The 25142-nt window shown below is 39.3% G+C and overlaps 1 non-coding gene across 1 annotated transcript; it reads left to right on the top strand.

The window, feature by feature from the left end:
* Positions 1 to 23249: 23249 nt before the first annotated feature.
* LOC141604393 (small nucleolar RNA R71) lies at positions 23250 to 23356 on the top strand. Its single transcript, XR_012526094.1, has one exon. It is a non-coding gene; the product is annotated as a small nucleolar RNA R71 (small nucleolar RNA).
* Positions 23357 to 25142: the final 1786 nt, after the last annotated feature.

The following is a 25142-nucleotide window of genomic DNA, read 5'->3' as shown; positions in this document are numbered from 1 at the left end:
ATTGTGGGTCTTTTGGACGAGCGTCCCTCTGAAGAAGACGCTCAGAATCCTTGTCTTGGACGGGCGTCCAGAGCCCAATCCACTCGGATTCTGAGTCAGCTTCTTCCTTTCTTCTTTTCTTCCTTCTTCTTCATACAATCCTTGGGGATTTCGCCGGAGATGCAAGGATATTTTCTCATCATTGCCCAACTACTATACTATGTACAAAGGTCTTCTAGTCTTGTCTTCTCTTTGATGCTTGGTCATTGAATTCAATTAATTTAGCTCCATTTTGCCATGAAAATGCGAGGTTTGCACTCCTTTCCTACCAAGGGATCAAAACCTCAAAGAATATACAAAACAAAGGACTAAAGACATTAAATGACCTAAATATGCACTAAAAAGCATGGGAACAAGGCTAATTTGGGGGACTAAATATGCTCAAATAATGGTCACATCAAATATCCCCAAACCGAACCTTTGCTTGTCCCGAGTAAAGAGGTGACAAAAACTAGGACCGTTATTCAAACAAACCTAATAGCATAGCCAATATGAGACAATTAGTGGGTCTCACTCCGCCCCTTCAACTCACAACAAGACAACCATGAGGTAGGATGCCTTCTTGCAAGGCAAGGTAGGTCTTGCTAAAATGGTGACACATCCAAGCATTAAAGCACATAGAATCAAGTAATGGATGCATATACAAAAGAATAGCCACTTTTCTCATCTAAGTGGCGGAAATTATCTACAAGGGAAGCAATTCAAGGGTACACACTCCATATATGCAATTTCTTCAAACTACTAAGCCTAGAAGGATAACAATAAATCACCTCCAAGTTGTGTCAAGCTAAGGTACCTTTGTCCTTAATCGTTAAATGCTTTTGTCAAGAATAGACTCCTTATGGTGTTAGAAACACTGAAGGATCGCGGAATTCCCCCTCTTGCCTAGACAAGAAGAAGGGTCGTCCCCTCTCTACCATGCACAAAAATGGATACGATGGATAAAGAGATCAATAGTATTTGAGTTTCATTTGGGAGTTTGATTTTGTTGTAGTTTTTCCCCCCAATTTCTTGTGGCATTTGACATTTGAAAACACTTTCTTTTGCCATTTCTTTTGATTTTGGCAATTCAACACTTGACAACTTTCAACTTTTGTCATTTTCTTTTTGAACATTTTCAAAGTCACCCCATATGTAGTGAGGGTGCCTTATATTTGAAGCATAGGAGTTTTCATTTTTGTTACTCCTTTTTTCTTTCGATGCATTTTGCAAACCTTCTTTCACTTTTCATTTCATTTCTTGAACTCAAATCAATTTCTTTTTGCGCCCATTCCCTTTGATTAAAAAATGTATGGTAGAACATGGATGAATTATGGTTGCATGGTTTCAAGGGTCACCTTAGAATAAACGGTAGCCAAGGAGTTATCACACCACAAGGTACTCTTGACTAGGCCTTAATCCATGGGTCAAATGATACTAGCATGACACATCCTAGGGTGTTTTACAAGTATTCTAACAAACAAAGTCTTAAGAAGAAAAAGCATCTACTAGGGCCTATATACACTTGTCAAGTTTCCCAAATAGACGGTTTCACACAAATTTTCTAACATGCAAACTACATGCCATGATGCAACTAACATATATACATCCTAATGCATATGCTTCTACCACTAATATGCCAAATAATCTAAATACAAGTCCTAGATTCACATTGTTTATTCCGCATCAATCAAAATAAAGCCACATAGTCATTAACATAAAGAGCAAAAAGGAGATTGGAAAGATCATACCATGCGGTCTTCAATATCCTCATGTCTCGGATGTGGCGTAGTCGATCAATGTGAATAGAAAAACATAATATATACAAACAATATATACAATACTACACTATAAAGGAAATGAACTTGTTTTTGGATTTTCAATTTTTCAATTTTTTTGATTTTTTCGAAATTTTTGATTTTTTTTTGGATTTTTGAATAAAAGTTAAGTTAGAATTTCCCATCCCCACACTAATATGAGCATTGTCCTCAATGGCCAATATGATAGGAAATTATGCAAGTATGATGCATGATTTCTATACTAAATGCACGCTATACTAGGCTACACTACATGATGCATGGGTTTTTGTTTATGACGGAGAGCGTAATTTAGATTACCTCCCGTTGCGTATGCATGTACTTCCCCAAACCAAAATAGACATTATTTCTAATGTCTTAAATTTTGGGGTAGTTCATGCACACAAGATGCAATGCATGAAACTATATATTGTCATTTTGGATTTTTCAAATGGGAACAATAAAAAGAACACCTCAATGGGGCCAAGGTGTTAGTACTCAATAGGGTAGGAGCCTCCAAAGTTTGCTAATCCTCCATCATATCGTCATTGTCATCATTTTCCTCCATGGAAGTGGAATCATCTCCACTTTCATCTTCACTTCCTTGATCTTCCTCACTTCCTTCATCATCTTCATTAGCCTCTTCTTCTTCATCTACCTCTTCTGTAATACTCCGTATTTATAAGTCTTGGGGTACTCTATCGAGTAGGCCTTACTCTGTCGAGTAAGGGTAAGTTGCGTTTTAGAAAAGTTTCGACTCAGAGGGTACTCTATCAAGTAGCCTTAGGTACTCGATAGAGTAAGGGGTACTCTATCAAGTAGCCTTAGGTACTCGATAGAGTAAGGGGGTACTCTATCGAGTAGCCTTAGGTACTCGATAGAGTAAGGGGGTACTCGATCGAGTAGCCTTGGGTACTCGATCGAGTAGCCGGTTTTACGGGGAGTTTTCTCGGGTTTTGTTAATTATGCGATTAAGGTATATAAGCTTTGTCGTCATTATTCTAAATCACTTTTGCAAAACCTAAATTACTGTTTAAGAGAGAAAGAAAGCAAGTTCTTCATCCTAATCGCATTATTAGCAATACCCGGAGTTTGGAAGGTCAGTTCTGAGCGTTGATTATACCGTTGAGTTCCTTGCGTCGAGGGTAAGATCTATGTACCCTTTTTATTGTCTTTCCTTTAAGTTGGTTAAACCCTAATCTAGGGATTTGGGGGTTTTTGAGTAGTTTGTGATTTGGTAGCATTTGTATGTTGTATGATAGGAGGAGGTTTCGTAGAAGAGCCTTTTTGAGACAGCTGTAGAGACCGTCTGATAGTTGTGCTTTCCAGGTATGATTTCCTACTCAGTATTAGTCCCATAATGGGATGATTGTTGATGTGTTGAGATTGATTGTTTAATATCGTAGTTGCATTGTGACGGTTGTGATTGTGATTGTGATTGTGATTGTGATTGGTTGTCTCTGGTTCTCGAGATGATTCTCGGCTGAGTGGAGTCACTTGCGGGAGTGGCTTCACGCCCTAGTTTCGCCTTCTGTAGAACCCGCCACAGAAGGGATGTGCACATTAATGGACAGGGTTATCGCTCACTATGTGGAGCGGGGATTTGGTGGGTACGGCTGCGGTCCCCCACTGGCAGGGCTGGTCCAGTGGACAATCGGTGATTGAGATTGTTGGGATTGGTGTGGTTGTGTGTATGTGACGGTTAAGCTGTCTGTTTATCTTATTGTTAATATATTGAGTTGTGTGATTAGTACTAACCCCGTTTAAATGTTTTTAAAACTGTGGTGATCCATTCGGGGGTGGTGAGCAGTTATTGGGCAAGTATGATATGACGCGTATGGGATAGCTGGGATGAGTCATCACGTGGCAGTTAGAAGTCTTCCGCTGTGTTAGACGATGTTTTGTAGCTTTGATAGTTTTAGTAGTAGACCGTCTGAAAATCTTGTATTTCTTTTTATCAGTTTGGAATTGCTATGTAATCACTTTAAACTTTATTTACTCTTAAACTTGTTTCGTTATTGTCTTATGAATATCATGCCTCGGGTAACCGAGATGGTGGCATCCTTATACCTGAGTGGTCCTGGTAAGGCACTTGGAGTATGGGGGTGTTACAAATGGTATCAGAGCGACGATCCTGAAACCTGTAACCAATGAATCCAATGAATATAGGGAGTCAATTAAAATGAACCCGGGGTAAAGGTTGTAGGAGCTAATGCAAAGACTTGGGAGACGTCCTAAAGTCGCGAACTCGCCCTACAATTTTGAACCGGTCACATGGGATATGAGTCGGGATCGCTATGTGTTTACCTTGTGCTTTGTGTACCTATGGAGTGATGTGTGGCATGAATCAGTGGATGTATGTATGTGGAGAATGGGGAATGTGTAGAAAAGATGGTGATAATGTGATTTCGTATGTTGTTGATTGAAAGCATGTTGCATGATAGTTGGTTTACAATGTTGGTTGAATTGTTAGAAAAGTGCATGAGAATGATCAGTAATGTGTTGGAAATAGATGAATTGATTGGAAAAAGATGGAGTAGCAATTGCATAAGAATATGAATTTTGTGATTATGAATATGTTTAGGTGACGAAGTGTAATTTTAATGTTGTTGTATTAGTAACATGGAAATAGGATTTGTAATGTATGAGAATGTTTTGTGTTACGAAAAGTTATAAAATTTAAAGCATGCGGTTAGTACATGACTAATGAGTTAAATAATATATGTGCATGATGGATGTTGTTGCTTGATTTTTGAAGATGGTAACATAAGATTAGCAATACTGGTTTTATGAGTACTGAGTCGTTTTGTCTACCTTGTTGTTGTTTAAGTCGTTTGGGAAGTAAAAATCAATAGTTGTGTTTTTCGATGATAAAGAGGTTGTCTTTAAACTGTTATAACTTGAGATGCATAAATGATTTTGATGTGATTCCAATTGGAGGTGATAGCTTGTCCTTTTACGATTCTAACGATAGGTCACACGTCCAAAACGACCAAGAAATGAGTGAGTTATGACTGTTTTACGAAAACGGGACAGTGCTGAAAAATGCGTAGGTACTCGATCGAGTAGCCTTGGTACTCGATCGAGTAGGGGGGGTACTCGATCGAGTACGTCAGTTACTCGATCGAGTGGCCCTGGTAATTTGGTTTACGTGCTTCTGATCTTCACCTACTCGATCGAGTAAGTCACTTACTCGATCGAGTGGCCTGTACTCGATCTAGTGACTCCTGTTTTGGGTCATATGCTTACCCTTTGACTTCGTTGCATATTATGTTTAATTCAAAGGTGTTATTTTGCTTCTTTATGCATTGTTTTACATGTATGTTGGTCTTGATACGTAAGTTACCCAATCTTATGGTGTAGTGAGTGGCACCTGTAGTGAGTAGGAGTTCGGTTGGAGGACATGAGTTATATGTGTTGTGATAGATAGTGGAAAAAGAAATGGAAGATTGGTATGGTTTATAGAGACATAGAGCATGTTTTGTGAGATAAGATGAGTGATATGTTTGTATGTTGAGTAATGTAAAAAGTAAGTGAATATGGACAAGGGATGATGTGAGTCTAAGGAACGTGAGAATGAAAGGATTGAGAGTAAGGATGTGGATAGTGGCAACTTGAGATGTGTAAAGAATTATGGAGGGAGATGGTTAGGAGTCGAGTGAGTCAAGAATATAAGTAGTGAAAGTTCGTTTTAAAAGGGGTTGAGAATAGTGGTATATAGTGAACTTTATGGAGACATGTTGCGAGGTGGATTTGTAGACAGTGAGTGAGTTTGGAAGATTTGGTTTATTAAGAGGTGAAACTACGTGTGATTTCTTTGAGCATTTAACGGTATGAAATAAATTTTGATTTCTAGAGATGTACGAAGGAGATGCAATTGTTTGAACAGTGAACGTTGATTTTATGGATAGATTAGTGGCAAGTGTGAGTGATAGCATAATAAGAGAAGATCCATGGTAAGAAAGAATGAGATGATATCGATATAAATAATGGGATGTGAGTCTTGGAGCAATGAGAAAGCAACCGGAACACTAAAGAGTTAAGAAGAAGTAATAAGGAATTTTATGGTTAATTGATTTTGTCGAGAGTAAAAGAAAAGAATGAGGGGAGTAAAACTAGGAAAACTGTTGACCGGAGTTATGTGATATAAAAGTAAGGAATCGTCAAGATGTATGATACTATCATGGGGATTTGAGTTAACGGTTACATAGGAGTCTCGGGACAACATGATTATTCATGGGTTTTGAGGAATTAAGGGAATAAGAAGTTGGTAGAATATCTGCACGATATGAGATTTTTGGTGGAGAGTTAGATGATGATACAATTAAGAATAGTATTGGGAATTATGTTGAGGTAATTTTGGTTGATGGATTTGATGCTCGTTATTGGGGATGATAACCAAAGATAGGGAAGAAACGGTGATGTTTAGAGATGAGTGTAAGAAGTTGATGTACGAACGGTAGTTGTGTGGAGGAGTTGTCTCTAGTGGTTAAGGTTAATGATAAATAGGAAAGATGGCAATTCTAAAGAGGCCGATTTTGTAGAGATTGAATTGATAGGTATGGTTGTGACGAAGTATAAGACATAGTCTTAGGAGGCGGTTTCTCCTAGTGAGTGTTAGCTGTATAGTTAAGTGTGGCAGAAGGTGAGGGTTATGCGAATGGAAGAATGTGATGAGGGGCATGCGAGTTAAACTCGGGCGACAGGTAACCTTTGTTGAGTGGTAACTTACGTGATCAGGATTGACTGGTTGGATGTGATTATGGGTCTATGTCATATATAAATGTTTGTGTGAGGTTCTGACCTCACAAAAAAAATGGTATGGTGTGATAATTATAAAGTTGTTATCTCGAATTTTCTCAGTAATACATGTTGGATACGAGAACGTAATGGAATGATGTTTAAAAAGGTAATAATTTGACTGTTTTGGCATGACTAGTTATGCTTGTCTGTATTCATGGTACATGTCAATCTGTGATATGGTAAGGAGATGATATTCACGAGGTAATTATCTGTTTAATTCATAAAATATGTTGTGTTATGATTTAGTAAAGCGGATTTGAGTAAGTTTTTCTTGTCTGAGAAATTATTCCGAGTCAGTATTTATGGGAGTTGTATGCAGTTGTGATGACTATCGATGTGGTTGTTGTGCCTCGGGTGGTGATCCGGGCACGGTACATAGTCTTTGTGATGCGGGTATTTTCGCATCTGCGTGTGGTTGTTGGTGACGGTGTTGTGATGCCGTCACCAGTTGTGGTGGAGTAGGCGGGTTGATTATGATACGAGTTTTCGAAAGTGCATACCAGTTATACATAGATTGTTGTTTTGTTTGCTGTTGTTCTTTGTGAGGTTCGGTTGAACATGTAGACTGTTGTTTTGTTTGTTGATGTTTCTTACCGCTTCAACTTGGGTGTGAGGGTAGAGTATGATATGGGAGAAAGTTGTGTATGTTTTGTTGTTGTGATGGTATAGTGATTTTCTGTTGTTAGGGCACAGTTGTAAGAGGTTGTACAGAACATTTGACCTTGTTGTAGATGAGACATCGGTGCACATGGTCATGACAAGTGATTCGTAGAACATGTGTGGTAATGATCTGAAAGTTGCAGGTGGTTTTAATCTTTCGTTGGGCCAGTGAGGGAAGGGTGTTTGGATTTAGTGTCTTGTTAAGTCATGTATGAGTTTTGCAGTGATGAAAGAAAGGAACTTGAGGATCTAGTGTGAGTGTACGTAACAAGTGTGGATCGTGAGTTATGCTTTTGGCGGTAAGAGTTTTATGTAGTTTATATAGAGAGGTGTGTCATGTTGCGGTAATAGGGAACAAGTGAAGTTTTGGGTTAAATTAAGGATTTTGTGGTATAGGTTAGGTGGTGTGACGAGAGAAGTGAAGTATGAGAGTTGTTTAAGTAAGTGAGCCTTGGGTAGGTGCATGGCGAGTGTTTAGATTATAGGTGGTTATCTTTGACATGCGATGGTGATGAGGATTATGAAAAGATATATCTAGGATTTAGTATTAGTGAGTTACGAGGACGTAACATTTATCTTAAGAGGAGTAGGAGGCGATAAAAGAGAGTTTCATGGTGGTGCATGTTGTAATATAATTGGAAGTAGAGTGTTAGCATAGCGTAAAGGAGGGATTTGTTTTGTGGATAATACTTATAAAAGGCCATGGCCATGCTTGTAGTAGTGTGATGCTTCGGAGTATGAGAATATTTTATATAATGTTGACAGTTGGAGGATGATGTTATGAGTCTGAGTAAACTTCGAGGACGAAGTTCCTTTTAAGGGTGGTAGAATGTAACATTCCGTTTGATGTCTATGAGTGTCTTGATTTTGGATTTGATAGTGGATGATATTATGGAGCTAGCAGTGTTAGTGGATGGTGGTTGGTTATGTATGAAGTTGGTGTCGTGAGAGATATATATGTGGTGGATACGATATCGTGAGTCATGTTAAGGAAGTAAACATAGTTGGTGGAGTGGGTGTTAAGAGTTCATGTTTTATGTTTGGTCGAGTTTTTGAGTTCTTAGTTATGTTGTTGTGTCTTGGTCGAGTTAGTATGGTTGTTTTTAGAGTATGGGTTGAACTTCGGGGACGAAGTTCTTTTTAAGGAGGGAAGACTGTAATACTCCGTATTTATAAGTCTTGGGGTACTCTATCGAGTAGGCCTTACTCTGTCGAGTAAGGGTAAGTTACGTTTTAGAAAAGTTTCGACTGAGGGTACTCTATCAAGTAGCCTTAGGTACTCGATAGAGTAAGGGGGTACTTTATCAAGTAGCCTTAGGTACTCGATAGAGTAAGGGGGTACTCTATCGAGTAGCCTTAGGTACTCGATAGAGTAAGGGGGTACTCTATCGAGTAGCCTTGGGTACTCGATCGAGTAGCCGGTTTTACGGAGAGTTTTCTCGGGTTTTGTTAATTATGCGATTAAGGTATATAAGCTTTGTCGTCATTATTCTAAATCACTTTTGCAAAACCTAAATTACTGTTTAAGAAATAAGAAAGCAAGTTATTCATCCTAATCGCATTATTAGCAATACCCGGAGTTTGGAAGGTCAGTTCTGAGCGTTGATTATACCGTTGAGTTCCTTGCGTCGAGGGTAAGATCTATGTACCCTTTTTATTGTCTTTCCTTTAAGTTGGTTAAACCCTAATCTAGGGATTTGGGGGTTTTTGAGTAGTTTGTGATTCGGTAGCATTTGTATGTTGTATGATAGGAGGAGGTTTCGTAGAAGAGCCTTTTTGAGACAACTGTAGAGACCGTCTGATAGTTGTGCTTTCCAGGTAGGATTTCCTACTCAGTATTAGTCCCATAATGGGATGATTGTTGATGTGTTGAGATTGATTGTTTAATATCGTAGTTGCATTGTGACGGTTGTGATTGTGATTGTGATTGTGATTGTGATTGGTTGTCTCTGGTTCTCGAGATGATTCTCGGCTGAGTGGAGTCACTTGCGGGAGTGGCTTCACGACCTAGCTTCGCCTTCTGTGGAACCCGCCACAGAAGGGATGTGCACATTAATGGACAGGGTTATCACTCACTATGTGGAGCGGGGATTTGGTGGGTACGGCTGCGGTCCCCCACTCGCGGGCCGGGTCCAAAGGTGGACGGTCGGTGATTGAGATTGTTGGGATTGGTGTGGTTGTGTGTATGTGATGGTTAAGCTGTCTGTTTATCTTATTGTTGATATATTGAGTTGTGTGATTAGTACTGACCCCGTTTAAATGTTTTTAAAACTGTGGTGATCCATTCGGGGGTGGTGAGCAGTTATTGGGCAGGTATGATATGACGCGTATGGGATAGCTGGGATGAGTCATCACGTGGCAGTTAGAAGTCTTCCGCTGTGTCAGACGATGTTTTGTAGCTTTGATAGTTTTAGCAGTAGACCGTCTGAGAATCTTGTATTTCTTTTTATCAGTTTGGAATTGCTATGTAATCACTTTAAACTTTATTTACTCTTAAACTTGTTTCGTTATTGTCTTATGAATATCATGCCTCGGGTAACCGAGATGGTGGCATCCTTATACCTGAGTCGTCCTGGTAAGGCACTTGGAGTATGGGGGTGTTACATCTTCATCAACACCCTCATCATCAACAACCTCATCATCGACATTCTCATCTTCACCCGGTCTTTCACCCCTAGATGTGCTTGGAAAGAAAACTTCCCTATCCGCCCAACCAGGCAAAGGAGCCTAGATAAATGAAGGAGGGGTGGATATTGGGCCAAATATGCATCTACTCGATCATTATAAGCTTGTTTGTGCATCTCTTGCATGAGTAGAGTCATGTAATCGTTTCCCACTTCAACATCTTTGGGTTTGAACTCTTGATATTTGAATGGGTAGGGTGGTGTGACAATGGTGGAGGAGGGCTCTTCAATCTCGCCCCTTTGTTGATGGATGATGTACTCAGCGTCCTTGGAGAGTGGAAGAAGGTAGTTTGTTCGATGAGCACTTAATCGGCTAATTTTGGAAGGCAAAGTGAAAGATATAGCATCATTGGTTAGCCACCCATAGTTGGTGTCAAGAGAATTATGCTTGACCCACTTATACTTGTAAATCATGGCGTCAGTATCAATGAGATGACCCCCTTTCATCGACACATATGCGTTATCCTTGTTGCAATTTGCGTCAAAGTGCTTGGCCAAGAGAGTAACTAGACCTCCATTTACAATATGAGCGGTGCCTTCCTTGCCACAATCAACATTAAGCCATCTTTCCATCAAAAGCCTTAGAGCATTGTAGGGCTTAGTGAATTCCCTTCCTACATTTAAGGTCGACTCAAGTAGAAAACAATCGAGCTTGGTAAAGTGATTAGTGCCTTTTCTTTCCATTATAGTATTCCCGATGACCTTGTGCGCCACTCTAATGCCCGGATGGTGGACTAATAGAGCGCGACAAGCATGAAAGCTCACAAATTTCTTCCCAGAAATCGCCTCCCAAAGAGGACCGGGGTCATACTTTTCGGGCATCTTGTGATAATATGGTTTGTCACTAAGGCCTAATATCTTACTCAAAACATCAAAGGTGATGCGCCTATTCACATTCGCAAGACGAAACTCGATGTATTCTCTAGTCTCTACCTTAGTCACTTTCAATGAACTTAAGAATTCCAAGGTAAGGGACGGGTATGTCAATTCTCTTATGGTGAACAATTTACCCAAACCCATGGCTTCAAAGAAGGCTTTTATTTGTTCAAGGACACCCAATTTGTTCAAGGAATCTTCACAAATGAATTTGGTGGGCAAAATGGCTTTCTTAGCATACTTGGCAAATGTATCCCTATGGGAGTTAGAAATGAAAATTACCTCCGGATAGTTGGATAATTGAGCGATTTTCGGAGTTGTTGATGTTGTTGCTTCTAAGGGAGGATCTTGTTGTTGTTGAACTTCCAAGTTTGCACTATAAACCACCATAGCCATTGATGCTTTCCTTGCTTGAAGGCTTTGTTGCCTTTTCGAAAGTGTCTTTGCCTTGAGTGCCTTTGTTGCTCCTTTTGTCCTTGCCATTGTCGATTACACCAAGAAAAGATTGAGAATCTTCAATTTTTAATTATACCCAAATCGATTTAAGATGAAAGGATTTTTCTTTGTATTTCAAAAATTGACTCAAAGGTTTAAGATTTTGGTGCTTGAATTGATTATTGTTGCAAAAGGAGTGATTAATTATTGTTGTAAGGAAGTTTGAATTTGATTTTGTTGAATTTGGTTGAGGAAATCTTGTTTTTGGTGATGGAGAGGATGAGGGTTTTGGGGTTTATGGGTAGTGTTTGAATGAATGAATGAATGAAATGAATATGGGAAGGTGTATTAAAACACTCGAAAAATTCAAAACAACAGGGGGAAGACGAGCGGATTCCCGTCGGGACGCTCGGATTCTGCTCAAATTGGCTTCAGGAAAACTCGCCTAAAGACGAGCGTCTTTTAGTGAAGACGAGCAGATTCTGAATGTGGGATGAGAGGCTTTCCTCAAAGACGAGCGGATTCTCTTACAGGAACTTTTCTTAATCTGCACTGGCAAAAAGACGGGCGTCTTTCTACAAAGACGAGCGGCCAGTTTCAGACGAGTGTCTTCTAAGCTTGGACGCTCGGATTCTCTTATAGACCAAAATTTTTGATTTTTCAGCTCATTTGGACGGACGAATTCCTCCCAAGACGTTCGGATTCCTGTAAGACGAGCGGATTACCCTTTAAGCCGCTCGGATTCCTCCTGGTCTACCCGGATTTAGGTCCATCTGTGCACTTGCATAACCCGTGTCATTTTCATTCTTCAAATCCCGTGTTCTTCATTGTAGGGGCACTCTAAAGGCATGAATAGCCTAGGCAATTACTATCCCCACAGTAAGTTAAAGCACTACACATCAATAAAATCATTAGTCCCGCCCTCACTTCTCTCAAAAATGATGAATATCTTGATCAAGGCACAAAAATCCACAAATGACAAAAATGCAATGTAAGAATTAAAATGCAAGTTAGGGAGTTAGAAATATTTACAAATGGTGGTTTGGAGAGGACTCCACCAAACTCTCATCCTTAGTGAGATGTCATGGGGGCATGTTCAAGGTGTTGTTGATGTTACTCAACACCTTGAAGAAGTAGTCAAAAGCTTGTTCATTATCATGATAAATATCCTAAATAGATCTTTGCACTTGTTATCCTTCATGTTGGTCTTGATCGATAGCATTACCAATGTAGGGATTGAAAATCCCTTCAAACTCATCGTCCCAAAGACCGCAAACTTCGTCTACTTGATCACTAAAGATCTCTTGAGTTGATATAGACAACTCTCCTCCTTTCTTGTTTTGGTCAATGTGGCCATCCTCTTCACTTGTCATAGTGAGCTTTTCAAGCTCTCTTTGTTGCTATTCTCTTGCTCCTTTGATGGAGCATCATCAACTTTCTTTTTCCATTGAAATTCCGACTTCTTCCTATCATCCTTCCGGCTATAATGATCAACCATAAAACCTGGTTCATGCAAACGGGGAGCTCTCATGGTCTTATCAAGATTGAAAGTTATGCTCTCATATCTCACCTCTAGAGTGAGCTCTCCATGCTTCACATCTATCACCGCACCCGCGGTGTGCCAGAAAGGTCTACCAAGAATGATTGGAATATTGGAGTCTTCGTCCATGTCAACAATGACAAAGTCCCCTGGGATGAAAAATTTCCCAACTCTTACGGGAACATATTCCCATATCCCTAATGGTGTCTTCGTCGATCTATCGGCCATTTGGAGTGTGATATTGGTACATTTAAGCTCTCCCATCCCTAACCTTTTACTCGCCGAATACGGCATAACACTCACACTAGCCCCTAGATCAGATAGGGCTTTGTTGATCGTTGTATCGCCAATGGTACACGGTATTGAGAAGCTTCCCGGATCTTTAAGTTTCGGAGGTGAACTCCCATGAAGGATTGCACTACTCACCTTAGTGAAGGCGATAGTCTCAAGCTTCCGGATCGACTTCTTTTTCGTAAGGATGTCCTTCATGTACTTTGCATAGGCCGGCACGTGATTGATTAATTCCGTGAAAGGAATCGAGACTTCCAAATTCTTCACAAGTTCCCCAAATTTTCCAAGTTGGTCATCAAATTTGGGCTTAGCTTGACGACTTGGAAAAGGAAGTCTAATCACAATGGGTTCCTTCTCCTTGGCCTTGTCTTCACTTTTCTTTGAAACTTCTTCTTTTGATGGTTCTCCATCCTTGGAATTTTGCACGACTTCTTCTTTGTCACTAGTTTCCACAACTTCATCCTCAACTTGCTTCTTTGGTGCTTCATACCTCGTACCACTCCTCAAGTCAATGGCACTAACTGTTTCATGTCTCGGGGGATTACTTTGAGGTGGTAATTGCCCCTTTTGTCTTTGTGAACTTGAAGATGCTAGTTGAGTCAATTGGATTTCCAACATTTTGGTGTGGGCTAGGATGTTGTTGATGGTGATTTCCTTTGCTTGACTATCCATTTGCATTTGAGTGAAAAACTCTTGTTGATTCTTTTGCATTTGGAGGACCGCTTTTTGAACATCAAAACCTTGGTCATTTTGTTGATTGTATGGAGTTTGGTTTTGGTAACCTTGGTTTTGGTTGTAAAAGGGTCTTTGATTTTGGTTTCTTATGGGAGGTGGGGTGTATGTTGGTTGAGGGTTTTGAACATTTTGGCTTTTGTATGAGAGATTTGGGTGGAATTTGGTGTTTTCATTGTAATAATTTGAATAAGTTGTACCACTCTTGTATGCTTGAAAAGTATTCACTTGTTCATTTGTTCCCCTACATTCACTTTGGTCATGTCCCAAAGTTCCACAATTCTCACTGATGTGACCATAATTGGCGCATATTTAGCCCCCGAATTACCATTGTTTCCATGCTTTTTAGTGCCTATTTGGGTCATTTCTTATCTTTAGTTCTTTGTTTTGCATATTCTTTGAGATTTTGATCCCTTGGTAGGAAAGGAGTAAGAATCTTGCATTTTCATGGCAAAACGAGGCTAAATTGATTGTATTCAATGACCAAGCATCAAGAAGAGACAAGACTAGAAGGCCTTTGTACATATTATAGTAGAAGAACAATGTTGAGAAAGGATCCTTGCGTCCCCAAGGAAATCCCCAAGGAATTTATGAAGAAAAGGGAAGAAAAGAAGAAGAATTGAAGCTGACCAACAATCCGAACGGATTGCAGACAATCCGTCCGTCCAACCTCAACAATCCGAGCGTCCCTCCTTGGAATCCGCTCGGATTCCCCCAGCACAATCCGAGCGTCCCTCTCCTGAATCCGCTCGGATTGCACAGCCCAAATCCGGCCGTCCCGACTCTAATCCGCACGGATTTCAGTACAGCACGGATTTCATTCTTCAAGCTACGAAAAGAGAAGCCCTTCTCTCAGAAAATACCGGGTCCTCCTTGCTCAACTTAAAAAGTGTAATTACTAGTTTAGCCCTTAGTTAACCCTAATGCATCCTCCCTAATTTTCACTATAAATACCCCATTAGGCTAATTAGAGGAGCATGTTCTTCTTATCAATATTTAGAGTAGTTAATATCAATCAAATCTCTCTTCAATATTGTAATCAAGTATTAATCAAGTTTTAATCCAAGTTTTAGTTCTTTAATCTCTCTCTTGTTCTTCCTTTATTTTGGGTAATTAGAAGATTATTGGGTTTATTGGGAGATTGACAACCTTCCATCAATCATCAAGTTCTTCTATTATTCTTTGCATTATTATTTTGGAATCATTAGTAGGTATAATCTCTTAATCCCTTTTTAATTATTACTAATTACTTTCATTTATTCATCATGTTTCATATTGTTGGTATGATTGACAACCTTGCTAGCATGATCAACATGATAATGAGTGAGTAGTCTCTTAGTTAGGGTTTAATGGGTGATTAGGGGAAACCAACATGGGGAATGATTCATGCTTAAATCAATATGCTTTCATATCTTATTTGCTTGCTTGTTTTGATCTTAATACATGCACATGTTATATTTGATGAAATGCTAAGCCTATGAATCCTTGCATTTACTATCATCTTCTATCCTTTCAACTTGACTTGTAAGACATAACCCAACTCGAGTCTTGTTAGACCATGCATGTGTTGAGTAGGAAAGATTAAGTCGACTTTTAGGTGTTGTACAATCTAATCGATTCGGCTCCGGGACCCAAACTTTCCTAGGATTGTAAGATATAACCCAACTCAATCCATCACAACAATAATTGCTTGCTTATAATTTGAGAACATGTTTGTATGATCATATCCCATGATTTCCCTATGATCCCATGACACCCTAGTGCCTTTAATCAATTGTTTACACCCCTTATTTTATTCATCTTGCTAGTTTATTTTCATTGTTATTTTAGTTTAGTAACCTTCTACATCAACCCAATTTGTGACAACCCGAAACACCACTAGTTACAATAGAATTCTCATTTCAATACCCGTCCCTTGGGATCCGACCTTTACTTACCTCTTTACTAATTGTAGAGTTGCTTGTGAAGTATAAATTGTGTTTTGTATCGACCATTGACCAACGACCACATATACTTAATTGTGAACACCAAATGGCCTCGATCAAAAATGGCGCCGTTGCCGGGGATATGGGAAGATGTCCCCGTGCGAATTGGGAAGTTTTTCATCCCGGTGGACTTTGTCATTGTTGATATGGAGGAAGATTCCAACATTCCAATCATCTTAGGAAGACCTTTCCTACACACCGCGGGTGCGGTGATTGATGTGAAACATGGAGAGCTCACTCTAGAAGTGGGAGATGAAAGCATAAATTTTAATCTTGACAAAACCATGAGAGCTCCCCGTTTACATGAGCCATGTTTCATGATTGATCATTATAGCCGGAGGGATGAAAGGAAGAAATCGGAACTCCAATGGAAGAAGAAATATGAAGATGCTCCATTCAAAGAGCAAGTGAATTATGACAAGGAGAGCTTGCAAAGCTCATCAAAATCAACCAAGGAAGAAGAGGATGGCCTCATTGGCCAAGAGAAGAAATTGGGAGAGTTGTCTCCATCTAAGCAAGAGATTTTCAATGATCAACTCAATGAAGTTTGTGGTCTTTGGGACGACGAGTTTGAAGGGATTTTTAATCCCTACATTGGGCATGCCATCGATCATGATCAACAACAAGGACCACGGTCTATTGAGGACCTCTACCATAACAATGAACAAGCTTTTGATTACTTCTTCAAGGTGTTGAGCAACATCAACAACACCTTGAACATGCCCCCTTGACATCTCATCAAGAATGAGAGTTTGGTGGAGTCCTCCCTAAACCACCACTTGTAAATATTTCTAACTCCCTAACTTACATTTCAATTCTTGTATTGCATTTTTTGTCATTTTTTGATGTTTATCTACCTTGATCAAAATAATTGTCATGTAAGAGAGAAGTGAGGGAGGGACTAATAACTTCAATTGATGTGTAGTGCTTTACCTTGGTGTGGGGATGGCAATTGCCTAGGCTATTCATGCCTTAGTAGTGCCCCCACAATGAAGAACACAAGAAATGAAGAAGAATGGAAGAATGGTAAAGGGAAATGCATTGTGCACGAATGAAGTGAATCCGGGTACAAAGGACCAGAATCCGAGCGGATTGTAAAAAAATCCGCCCGTCTCCAACAATCCGAGCGTCCTGCTAAGAAGACGCCCGTCCTGAGCTGAGCTGAAAATTGAGAATTCTTGACTGTTAAAGAATCCGAGCGGACTTCTGGAAAGACGCCCGTCTCATAGAATCCGTCCGTCTTGTGAAGAAGACGCCTGCGTCTTTGCAGTGAAGAAAACAAAGAAATTTCTCGGGACTGAAATCCGTTCGTCCCCGCAAAAATCCGCCCGTCCCTACACAGAAGAATCCGAGCGGATTCCCCATCCGCCCGTCTTTAGGCGAGCTTCTGAAAATTTTGAAGCTGCAGAATCCGCACGGATTGGGCCTAATCCGCACGGATTGCCCCTGCGTTTTCGAAAATTTCGACTCCTTTAAATGCCCTCCCACCTTCATTCATTCATTCATTCATTCATAAACACTACCCACAAACATCAAAACCCTCATCCTCTCCATCACAAAAACAAAAACCCTCAACAAAATCCACCAAAATCAAATCAAACCATCCTTCAAACAACAAATCAATCACTCCATCTTCAATAAAAATCAAAACCAAGAACAAAATCTTCAACCTTTGAGTCGATTTTTGATTTCATAAAGGCAAAGCCTTTCACCTTCAAATCGATTTGGGCATTCTACAAATTGAAGATTTTTGATTCTTTTCTTGGTTAGTTCATCAAATGGCAAGGACAAAGGGAGCAACAAAGGCACCAAAGGCAAAGGCTCTCTCTCAAAGGCAAAAAGCTCTCCAAACAAAGAAAGCTTTGGCAATGGTGGTAGCAACACCAAACTTGGAAGTACAACCACAACAACAACAAATTTCTATGGGAGCATCACCTTCTACTCCAGTAATCGATCAACTCTTGCATTATCCGGAGGTAACTTTTATTTCCGATACCCATAGAAATACATTTGCCAAGTTTGCTATGAAATCAATTCAATCCACCAAATTCATATGTGAAGATGCCTTGGAGAAATTGGGTGTTCTTGAACAAACAAAAGCCTTTTTCAATGCCATGGGTTTGAAGAAATTGTTTGAAACAAAGGAATTGACATACCCTTCCCTTGTCTTGGAATTCTTAAGTTCTTTAAAAGTCACCAAAGTTGAGAATAGGGAAAATCTTGAGTTTCGTCTAGCTAACATTAGTAGACGCATTACCTTTGAAGAATTAGGTGAAATTTTGGGTCTTAGCGATGAATCAAGTTATCTTAAGCATTATGGAAAGTATGACCCCGAGCCTCTTTGGGAGGCAATCTCCGGGAAGAAATTTGATGATTTTCATGCTTGTCGTGCTCTTTTAGTCCATCATCCGGGCATAAGAGTATGGCACAAAGTTGTGGGAAATACCATAATTGCTAGGAAGGACACCAATCATTTCACAAGACTTGATTTTATTCTCCTTGAATCGGCTTTGAATATCGGAAGAATCCATACCAAGCCTTTCAATTCTTTGAGGTTATTGGTTTATAGATGGCTCCATGTTGATAGTGGGAAGAAGGGTACAACCGTTATTGTTAATGGCGGCCTAGTCACGGTCCTAGCCAAGCACTTTGATCCTAATTTCAATAAGGATAGCAAGTACAAGGCAAAGGAAGGTGGCCATCTTATTGATATGCCTATCATGATTAACAAGTTCAAGTGGCTTGCTCAAAACCCTCTTGACACCAAGTGTGGATGGCTTACTAGTGAGGCTCGATCATTCACTTTACCCGCAAAGATTTGTCGCCTAAGTGTCCACCGGACCAACTATCTACTTCCCCTATCCAAAGAAGCCGAGTACATCATTCAACAACAAAAGGGTGATCATGAAACCCCCTCCTCTTCCATTGTTATACCTCCTTACCCCTTTGTGTATGAAGAGTTCAAACCGGAAGGAGTTGAAATTGGGAAAGACTATGTCACTCTTCTTATGCAAGCCATGCACAAGCAAGCTTATGAAGACCGGAAGAATGCATATTTGGCTCAATATCCTCCCCTCTTACATTTAGCTAGGCAAGGACTCCTTGATCCATCTTGTCCTTTGCCTAGTTGGGCGGATAAAGAAGCCTTGTTTCCGGGTGCATCTAGGGACGTGGTGGAAGACAATGAGGTTGTTGGAAATGGTGAAGAATTTGATGAAAACATTGAGGAAGAAGCAAGTGGAGATGAAGAAAGAGATGGTGAAGATGATGATGAACAAGATGAGGAACAAGATGAAGAAGAAAGTGCCAAGGAAAGTGGCAATGTGACCACTTCTCATGAGGGAAGTGATGATGATGATAGCATGATGGAAGACTAGCCTTGGAGACTCCTACACTCCCATGGTTTGTCTATATCTCTTTGTATTTTATTTCATTTTGATCATTGTTGGTTTAGTCCTAGCAACATCAAAGGACTCACACCTCGGTTCCATTGAGGTGTTCTTTATTGTTCCCATTTGTAAAATCCAAAATGACAATCTAGTTTCATGCATAGCATAGTGTGTGCATGAACTACCCCAATGCTTTGACATTAGCAATAGTGTCTTATTTGGTTTGGGGAAGTTAATGCATACACAACGGGAGGTAATCTAAATTATCCTCTCCGTCATAACAAAAACCATGCATCATGTAGTATAGCTTAGTGTAGAATTGCATTTAGTATAGAAATCATGCATCATCTTTGCATAATTTCCATCATTTTGGCCATTGAGGACAATGCCCATATTAGTGTGGGGATGAGAATTCTAACACTTAACTTTTATTCAAAAAACCATAAAAATTGAAAAATTTCAAAAACCATAAAAATTTGAAAAATTGAAAAATCCAAAAACAAGTTCATTTCCTTTGTATATATTGCCTTGTATATATTATGTTTGTTCATCCTTGTTCACTTTGATTGACTACGCCACATCCGAGACATGAGGATATTGAAGACCGCATGGTATGATCTTTCCAATCTCCTTTTTCCTCTTTATGTTAATGACTATGTGGCTTTATTTTGATTGATGCGGTAAAAACAATGTGAACTTAGGACTTGCATTTAGTTTATTTGTCATATTAGTTGGTAGAACCATTTGCATTAGGATGTTTATATGTTAGTTGCATCATGGCATGTAGTTTGCATGTTAGAAAAATTTTGCGAAACCGTCTACTTGGGAAGCTTGACAAGTGTATATAGGCCCTAGTAGATGCTTTTTGTTCTTAAGACTTTGCTTGTTAGAATGCTTGTAAAACACCCTAGGATGTGTCATGCTAGTATCCTTTGACCCATGGTTTAAGGCCGAGTCAAGAGTACCTTGTGGTGTGATAACTCCTTGGCTACCGTTTATTCCAAGGTGACCCTTGAAACCATGCATACTTCCATCATTCATCCATGTTCTACCATATTTTTGTCATCAAAGGGAATGGGCACAAAAAGAAATCAATTTGAGTTCAATGAAATGAAAAGTGAAAGAAAGTTTGCAAAAATTGCATCAAAAAGAAAAGAGGAGCAAAAATAGACTCCTAAGCTTCAAATACAAGGCGCCCTCGTTACTAATTGGGGTGACTTTGAAAATGTTCAAAAGAAATGCAAAAAGTTGTCAAGTATTGAAATGCCAAAAATCAAAAAGAAATGGCAAGAAAGTGTTCTCAAATGTCAAATGCCACATGAAATTGGGGGGAAAAACAACAATGAAAGCAAACTCCCAAAATGAAACTCAAATATCTATCGATCCCTTTATCCATCGTATCCATTTTTGTGCATGGTAGAGAGGGGACGACCCTTCTTCTTGTCTAGGCAAGAGGGGGAATTCCGCGATCCTCTAGTGTTTCTTACACCATAGGGAGTCTACTCTTGACGAAAGCATTTAACGATTGAGGACAAAGGTACCCTAGCTTGACACACTTTGGAGGTGATTTATTGGTATCCTTCTAGGCTTAGTAGTTTGAAAAAATTGCATCTATGAAGGATTGTGTACCCTTGAATTGCTCCCCTTGTAGATAATTTCCGCCACTTAGATGAGGAAAGTGGCTATTCTTTTTGTAGATGCATCCATTATGTGATTTTATGTGCTTTAATGTTTGGATGTGTCGCCATTTTGGCAAGACCCACCTTGCCATGCAAGAAGGCATCCTACCTCATGGTTGTCTTGTTGTGAGTTGAAGGGGCGGAGTGAGACCCGCTAATTGTCTCATATCGGCTATTATTATTAGGATAGGTTAGTTTTGGTCCTAGTCTTTGTCACCTCTTTACTCGGGACGAGCAAAGGTTCGGTTTGGGGATATTTGATGTGACCATAATTGGCGCATATTTAGCCCCCGAATTACCATTGTTTCCATGCTTTTTAGTGCCTATTTGGGTCATTTCTTATCTTTAGTTCTTTGTTTTGCATATTCTTTGAGATTTTGATCACTTGGTAGGAAAGGAGTAAGAATCTTGCATTTTCATGGCAAAACGAGGCTAAATTGATTGTATTCAATGACCAAGCATCAAGAAGAGACAAGACTAGAAGGCCTTTGTACATATTATAGAAGAAGAACAATGTTGAGAAAGGATCCTTGCGTCCCCAAGGAATTTATGAAGAAAAGGGAAGAAAAGAAGAAGAATTGAAGCTGACCAACAATCCGAACGGATTGCAGACAATCCGTCCGTCCAGCCTCAACAATCCGAGCGTCCCTCCTTGGAATCCGCTCGGATTCCCCCAGCACAATCCGAGCGTCCCTCTCCTGAATCCGCTCGGATTGCACAGCCCAAATCCGGCCGTCCCGACTCTAATCCGCACGAATTTCAGTACAGCACGGATTTCATTCTTCAAGCTACGAAAAGAGAAGCCCTTCTCTCAGAAAATACCGGGTCCTCCTTGCTCAACTTAAAAAGTGTGATTACTAGTTTAGCCCTTAGTTAACCCTAATGCATCCTCCCTAATTTTCACTATAAATACCCCATTAGGCTAATTAGAGGAGCATGTTCTTCTTATCAATATTTAGAGTAGTTAATATCAATCAAATCTCTCTTCAATATTGTAATCAAGTATTAATCAAGTTTTAATCCAAGTTTTAGTTCTTTAATCTCTCTCTTGTTCTTCCTTTATTTTGGGTAATTAGAAGATTATTGGGTTTATTGGGAGATTGACAACCTTCCATCAATCATCAAGTTCTTCTATTATTCTTTGCATTATTATTTTGGAATCATTAGTAGGTATAATCTCTTAATCCCTTTTTAATTATTGCTAATTACTTTCATTTATTCATCATGTTTCATATTGTTGGTATGATTGACAACCTTGCTAGCATGATCAACATGATAATGAGTGAGTAGTCTCTTAGCTAGGGTTTAATGGGTGATTAGGGGAAACCAACATGGGGAATGATTCATGCTTAAATCAATATGCTTTCATATCTTATTTGCTTGCTTGTTTTGATCTTAATACATGCACATGTTATATTTGATGAAATGCTAAGCCTATGAATCCTTGCATTTACTATCATCTTCTATCCTTTCAACTTGACTTGTAAGACATAACCCAACTCGAGTCTTGTTAGACCATGCATGTGTTGAGTAGGAAAGATTAAGTCGACTTGTAGGTGTTGTACAATCTAATCGATTCGGCTCCGGGACCCAAACTTTCCTAGGATTGTAAGATATAACCCAACTCAATCCATCACAACAATAATTGCTTGCTTATAATTTGAGAACATGTTTGTATGATCATATCCCATGATTTCCCTATGATCCCATGATACCCTAGTGCCTTTAATCAATTGTTTACACCCCTTATTTTATTCATCTTGCTAGTTTATTTTCATTGTTATTTTAGTTTAGTAACCTTCTACATCAACCCAATTTGTGACACCCCTAGACACCACTAGTTACAATAGAATTCTCATTTCAATACCCGTCCCTTGGGATCCGACCTTTACTTACCTCTTTACTAATTGTAGAGTTGCTTGTGAAGTATAAATTGTGTTTTGTATCGACCATTGACCAACGACCACATATACTTAATTGTGAACACCAAATGGCCTCGATCACTCACATATCCCACTTGGGATTGATGAAGATGCCGTCATGGCATAAACATGATGTTTTGGTGATTTTGAGGCTTCTTCAAGTCTAGCCATAACTTTTTCGAACTTCAAATCGATGGTATCAATGTGAGCACTAAGTTGAGCGCCCAATTGAGTAATAGAGTCCACTTCATGCTTTCCTCCTCTAGTAGCCTTGCGAGGTCTACTATATTGTGAATTATGGACCGCCATTTCCTCAATCTTGTTCCAAGTTTGATTATCGTCAACTTCGGTGAACATACCATTTGATCCCATGTTGAGAATGTTTCTTGCGTCTTCATAAAGACCATTCCAAAATTGTTGTACCAAGAACCACTCGCTAAGTCCATGATGAGGACATGAGCGACAAATTCCCTTGAATCGCTCCCAAGCTTCATACAAAGATTCTTCATCTCTTTGCTTAAAGCCCGTAATTTGAGCTCTTAGCATGTTAGTCTTTTCCGGTGGGTAGAACTTTTTGTAGAAAGCTAGAGCCAATTTATTCCAAGAGTCAATTCCGAGAGTAGCCTTATCAAGGCCTTTCAACCATTGTTTTGCGGTGCCAATTAGAGAAAAAGGAAATAAGACCCATCGAATTTGGTCTTGAGTTACACCGGTTTGAGAAATCGCAACACAATAGTCACAAAAAGTCTCCATGTGAGAGTGAGGGTCTTCACTAGGCATCCCCCCAAATTGGCTTCTTTCGACTAATTGTATAAATGCGGATTTGGCAATGAAATTTCCGGTTAAGTGTTGTGGTGTGGGAGTACCATTGGGTAGGTTCTCCTCGGTTGCTACGGAATGTGATGAGAATTTAGGCATTGTGGGTTCATTTTGTGTTGGGTTCTCCTCACCTTCTCTTGCAAAAGGGTTGACGAACTCAATAGCGTTTGGTTGAATATCTACAACCTCACCAATTCCTCTCAAAGTACCTCTAGCAAGTCTTCTATTGTTTGTCAAAGTCCTTTCAATTTCGTGATCAAAGGGTAACAAGTTACCTTGTGATCTTCTAGACTTGCAAAATATCAAACAACTTGAAAATAATTAGAACAAACCTTGAGGAGTTTTACTTCCCCAAGGCAAAGAAAGACACAACTAATAACAATCTAAGAAAATCAAAATCAAGTTAACACCGTCCCTGGCAACGGCGCCATTTTTGGTCGAGCCCTCTTGAGAGGTTTAGTTTTTGGTACTTATCGTTAGGAGCACCTAGACCAAAACAATATTTATAACTCCACAAACAACTCTATTATTAGTAAAGAGGCAAGTAAAGGTCGGATCCCAAGGGACGGGTATTGAACTGAGATTTTCAATTGCAAGTAGCGGTGTCTAGGGATGTCACAATTTAGGGTTGGAATAGAAGATCACTAAACTAAATAACAATGAAAGTAAACAAGCAAGATGATTAAAAAGTGGTGTAAACAATTGATAAAAGGCACTAGGGTGCCATGGGGTCATAGGGGATTCATGGGTATTGATCATACAAACATATTCTCAAATTATAAGTAAGCAATTATTGTTGTGATGGATCGAGTTTGTTTATATCTTACAATCCTAGGGAAGTTTGGGTCCCGGAGCCGAATCGATTAGATTGTACAACACCTACAAGTCCACTTAATCTTCCCTACTCAACTATATGCATGGTCTAATGAGACTCGAGTTGGTTTATGTCTTACAAGTCTCATTGAAAAGATAAGTGATGGGTAAAAAATGCAAGGATTCATAGGCTCGCATTTCATCAAACATAACATGTGCATAAGTTGAGATCACAACAAGCAAGCAAATAAACTATGAAAACATATTAAATTAAGCATGAATCATCCCCCATGTTGGTTTCGCCAAATTACTCATTAACCCTAGTTAAGGAAACTACTGACTAATTATCATGTTGAACATGCTAGCAAGGTTGTCAATCATACCAACAAAGTAAAACATGATGAATAAATGAAGATGATTAACAATAATTAAAAATGGATTAAGAGAATTATACCTATTAATGATTCCAATAATAAAGCAAAGAATAATAGAAGTACTTGATGATTGATTGGAAGGTTGTCAATCTCCCAATAATAAACCAAATAATCTTCAATTACCCAAAATAAAAGATGAACAAAAGAGAGATTAAGGAAATGAGATTTGTATTAAAACTTGATTAAAAGTTGATTACAAGATTAAAGAGAGATGAGATTGATATAAACTACACTAGAGATTAATAAGAAGAACATGATAATCTAAT

Source organism: Silene latifolia, chromosome 9 (genome assembly GCF_048544455.1).
Source record: "Silene latifolia isolate original U9 population chromosome 9, ASM4854445v1, whole genome shotgun sequence".
In the NCBI taxonomy this organism is placed as follows: Eukaryota; Viridiplantae; Streptophyta; class Magnoliopsida; order Caryophyllales; family Caryophyllaceae; genus Silene; species Silene latifolia.
The sequence above is the reverse complement of the archived record's forward strand: the minus strand, read 5'-3'. Positions and strand labels throughout refer to the sequence as shown.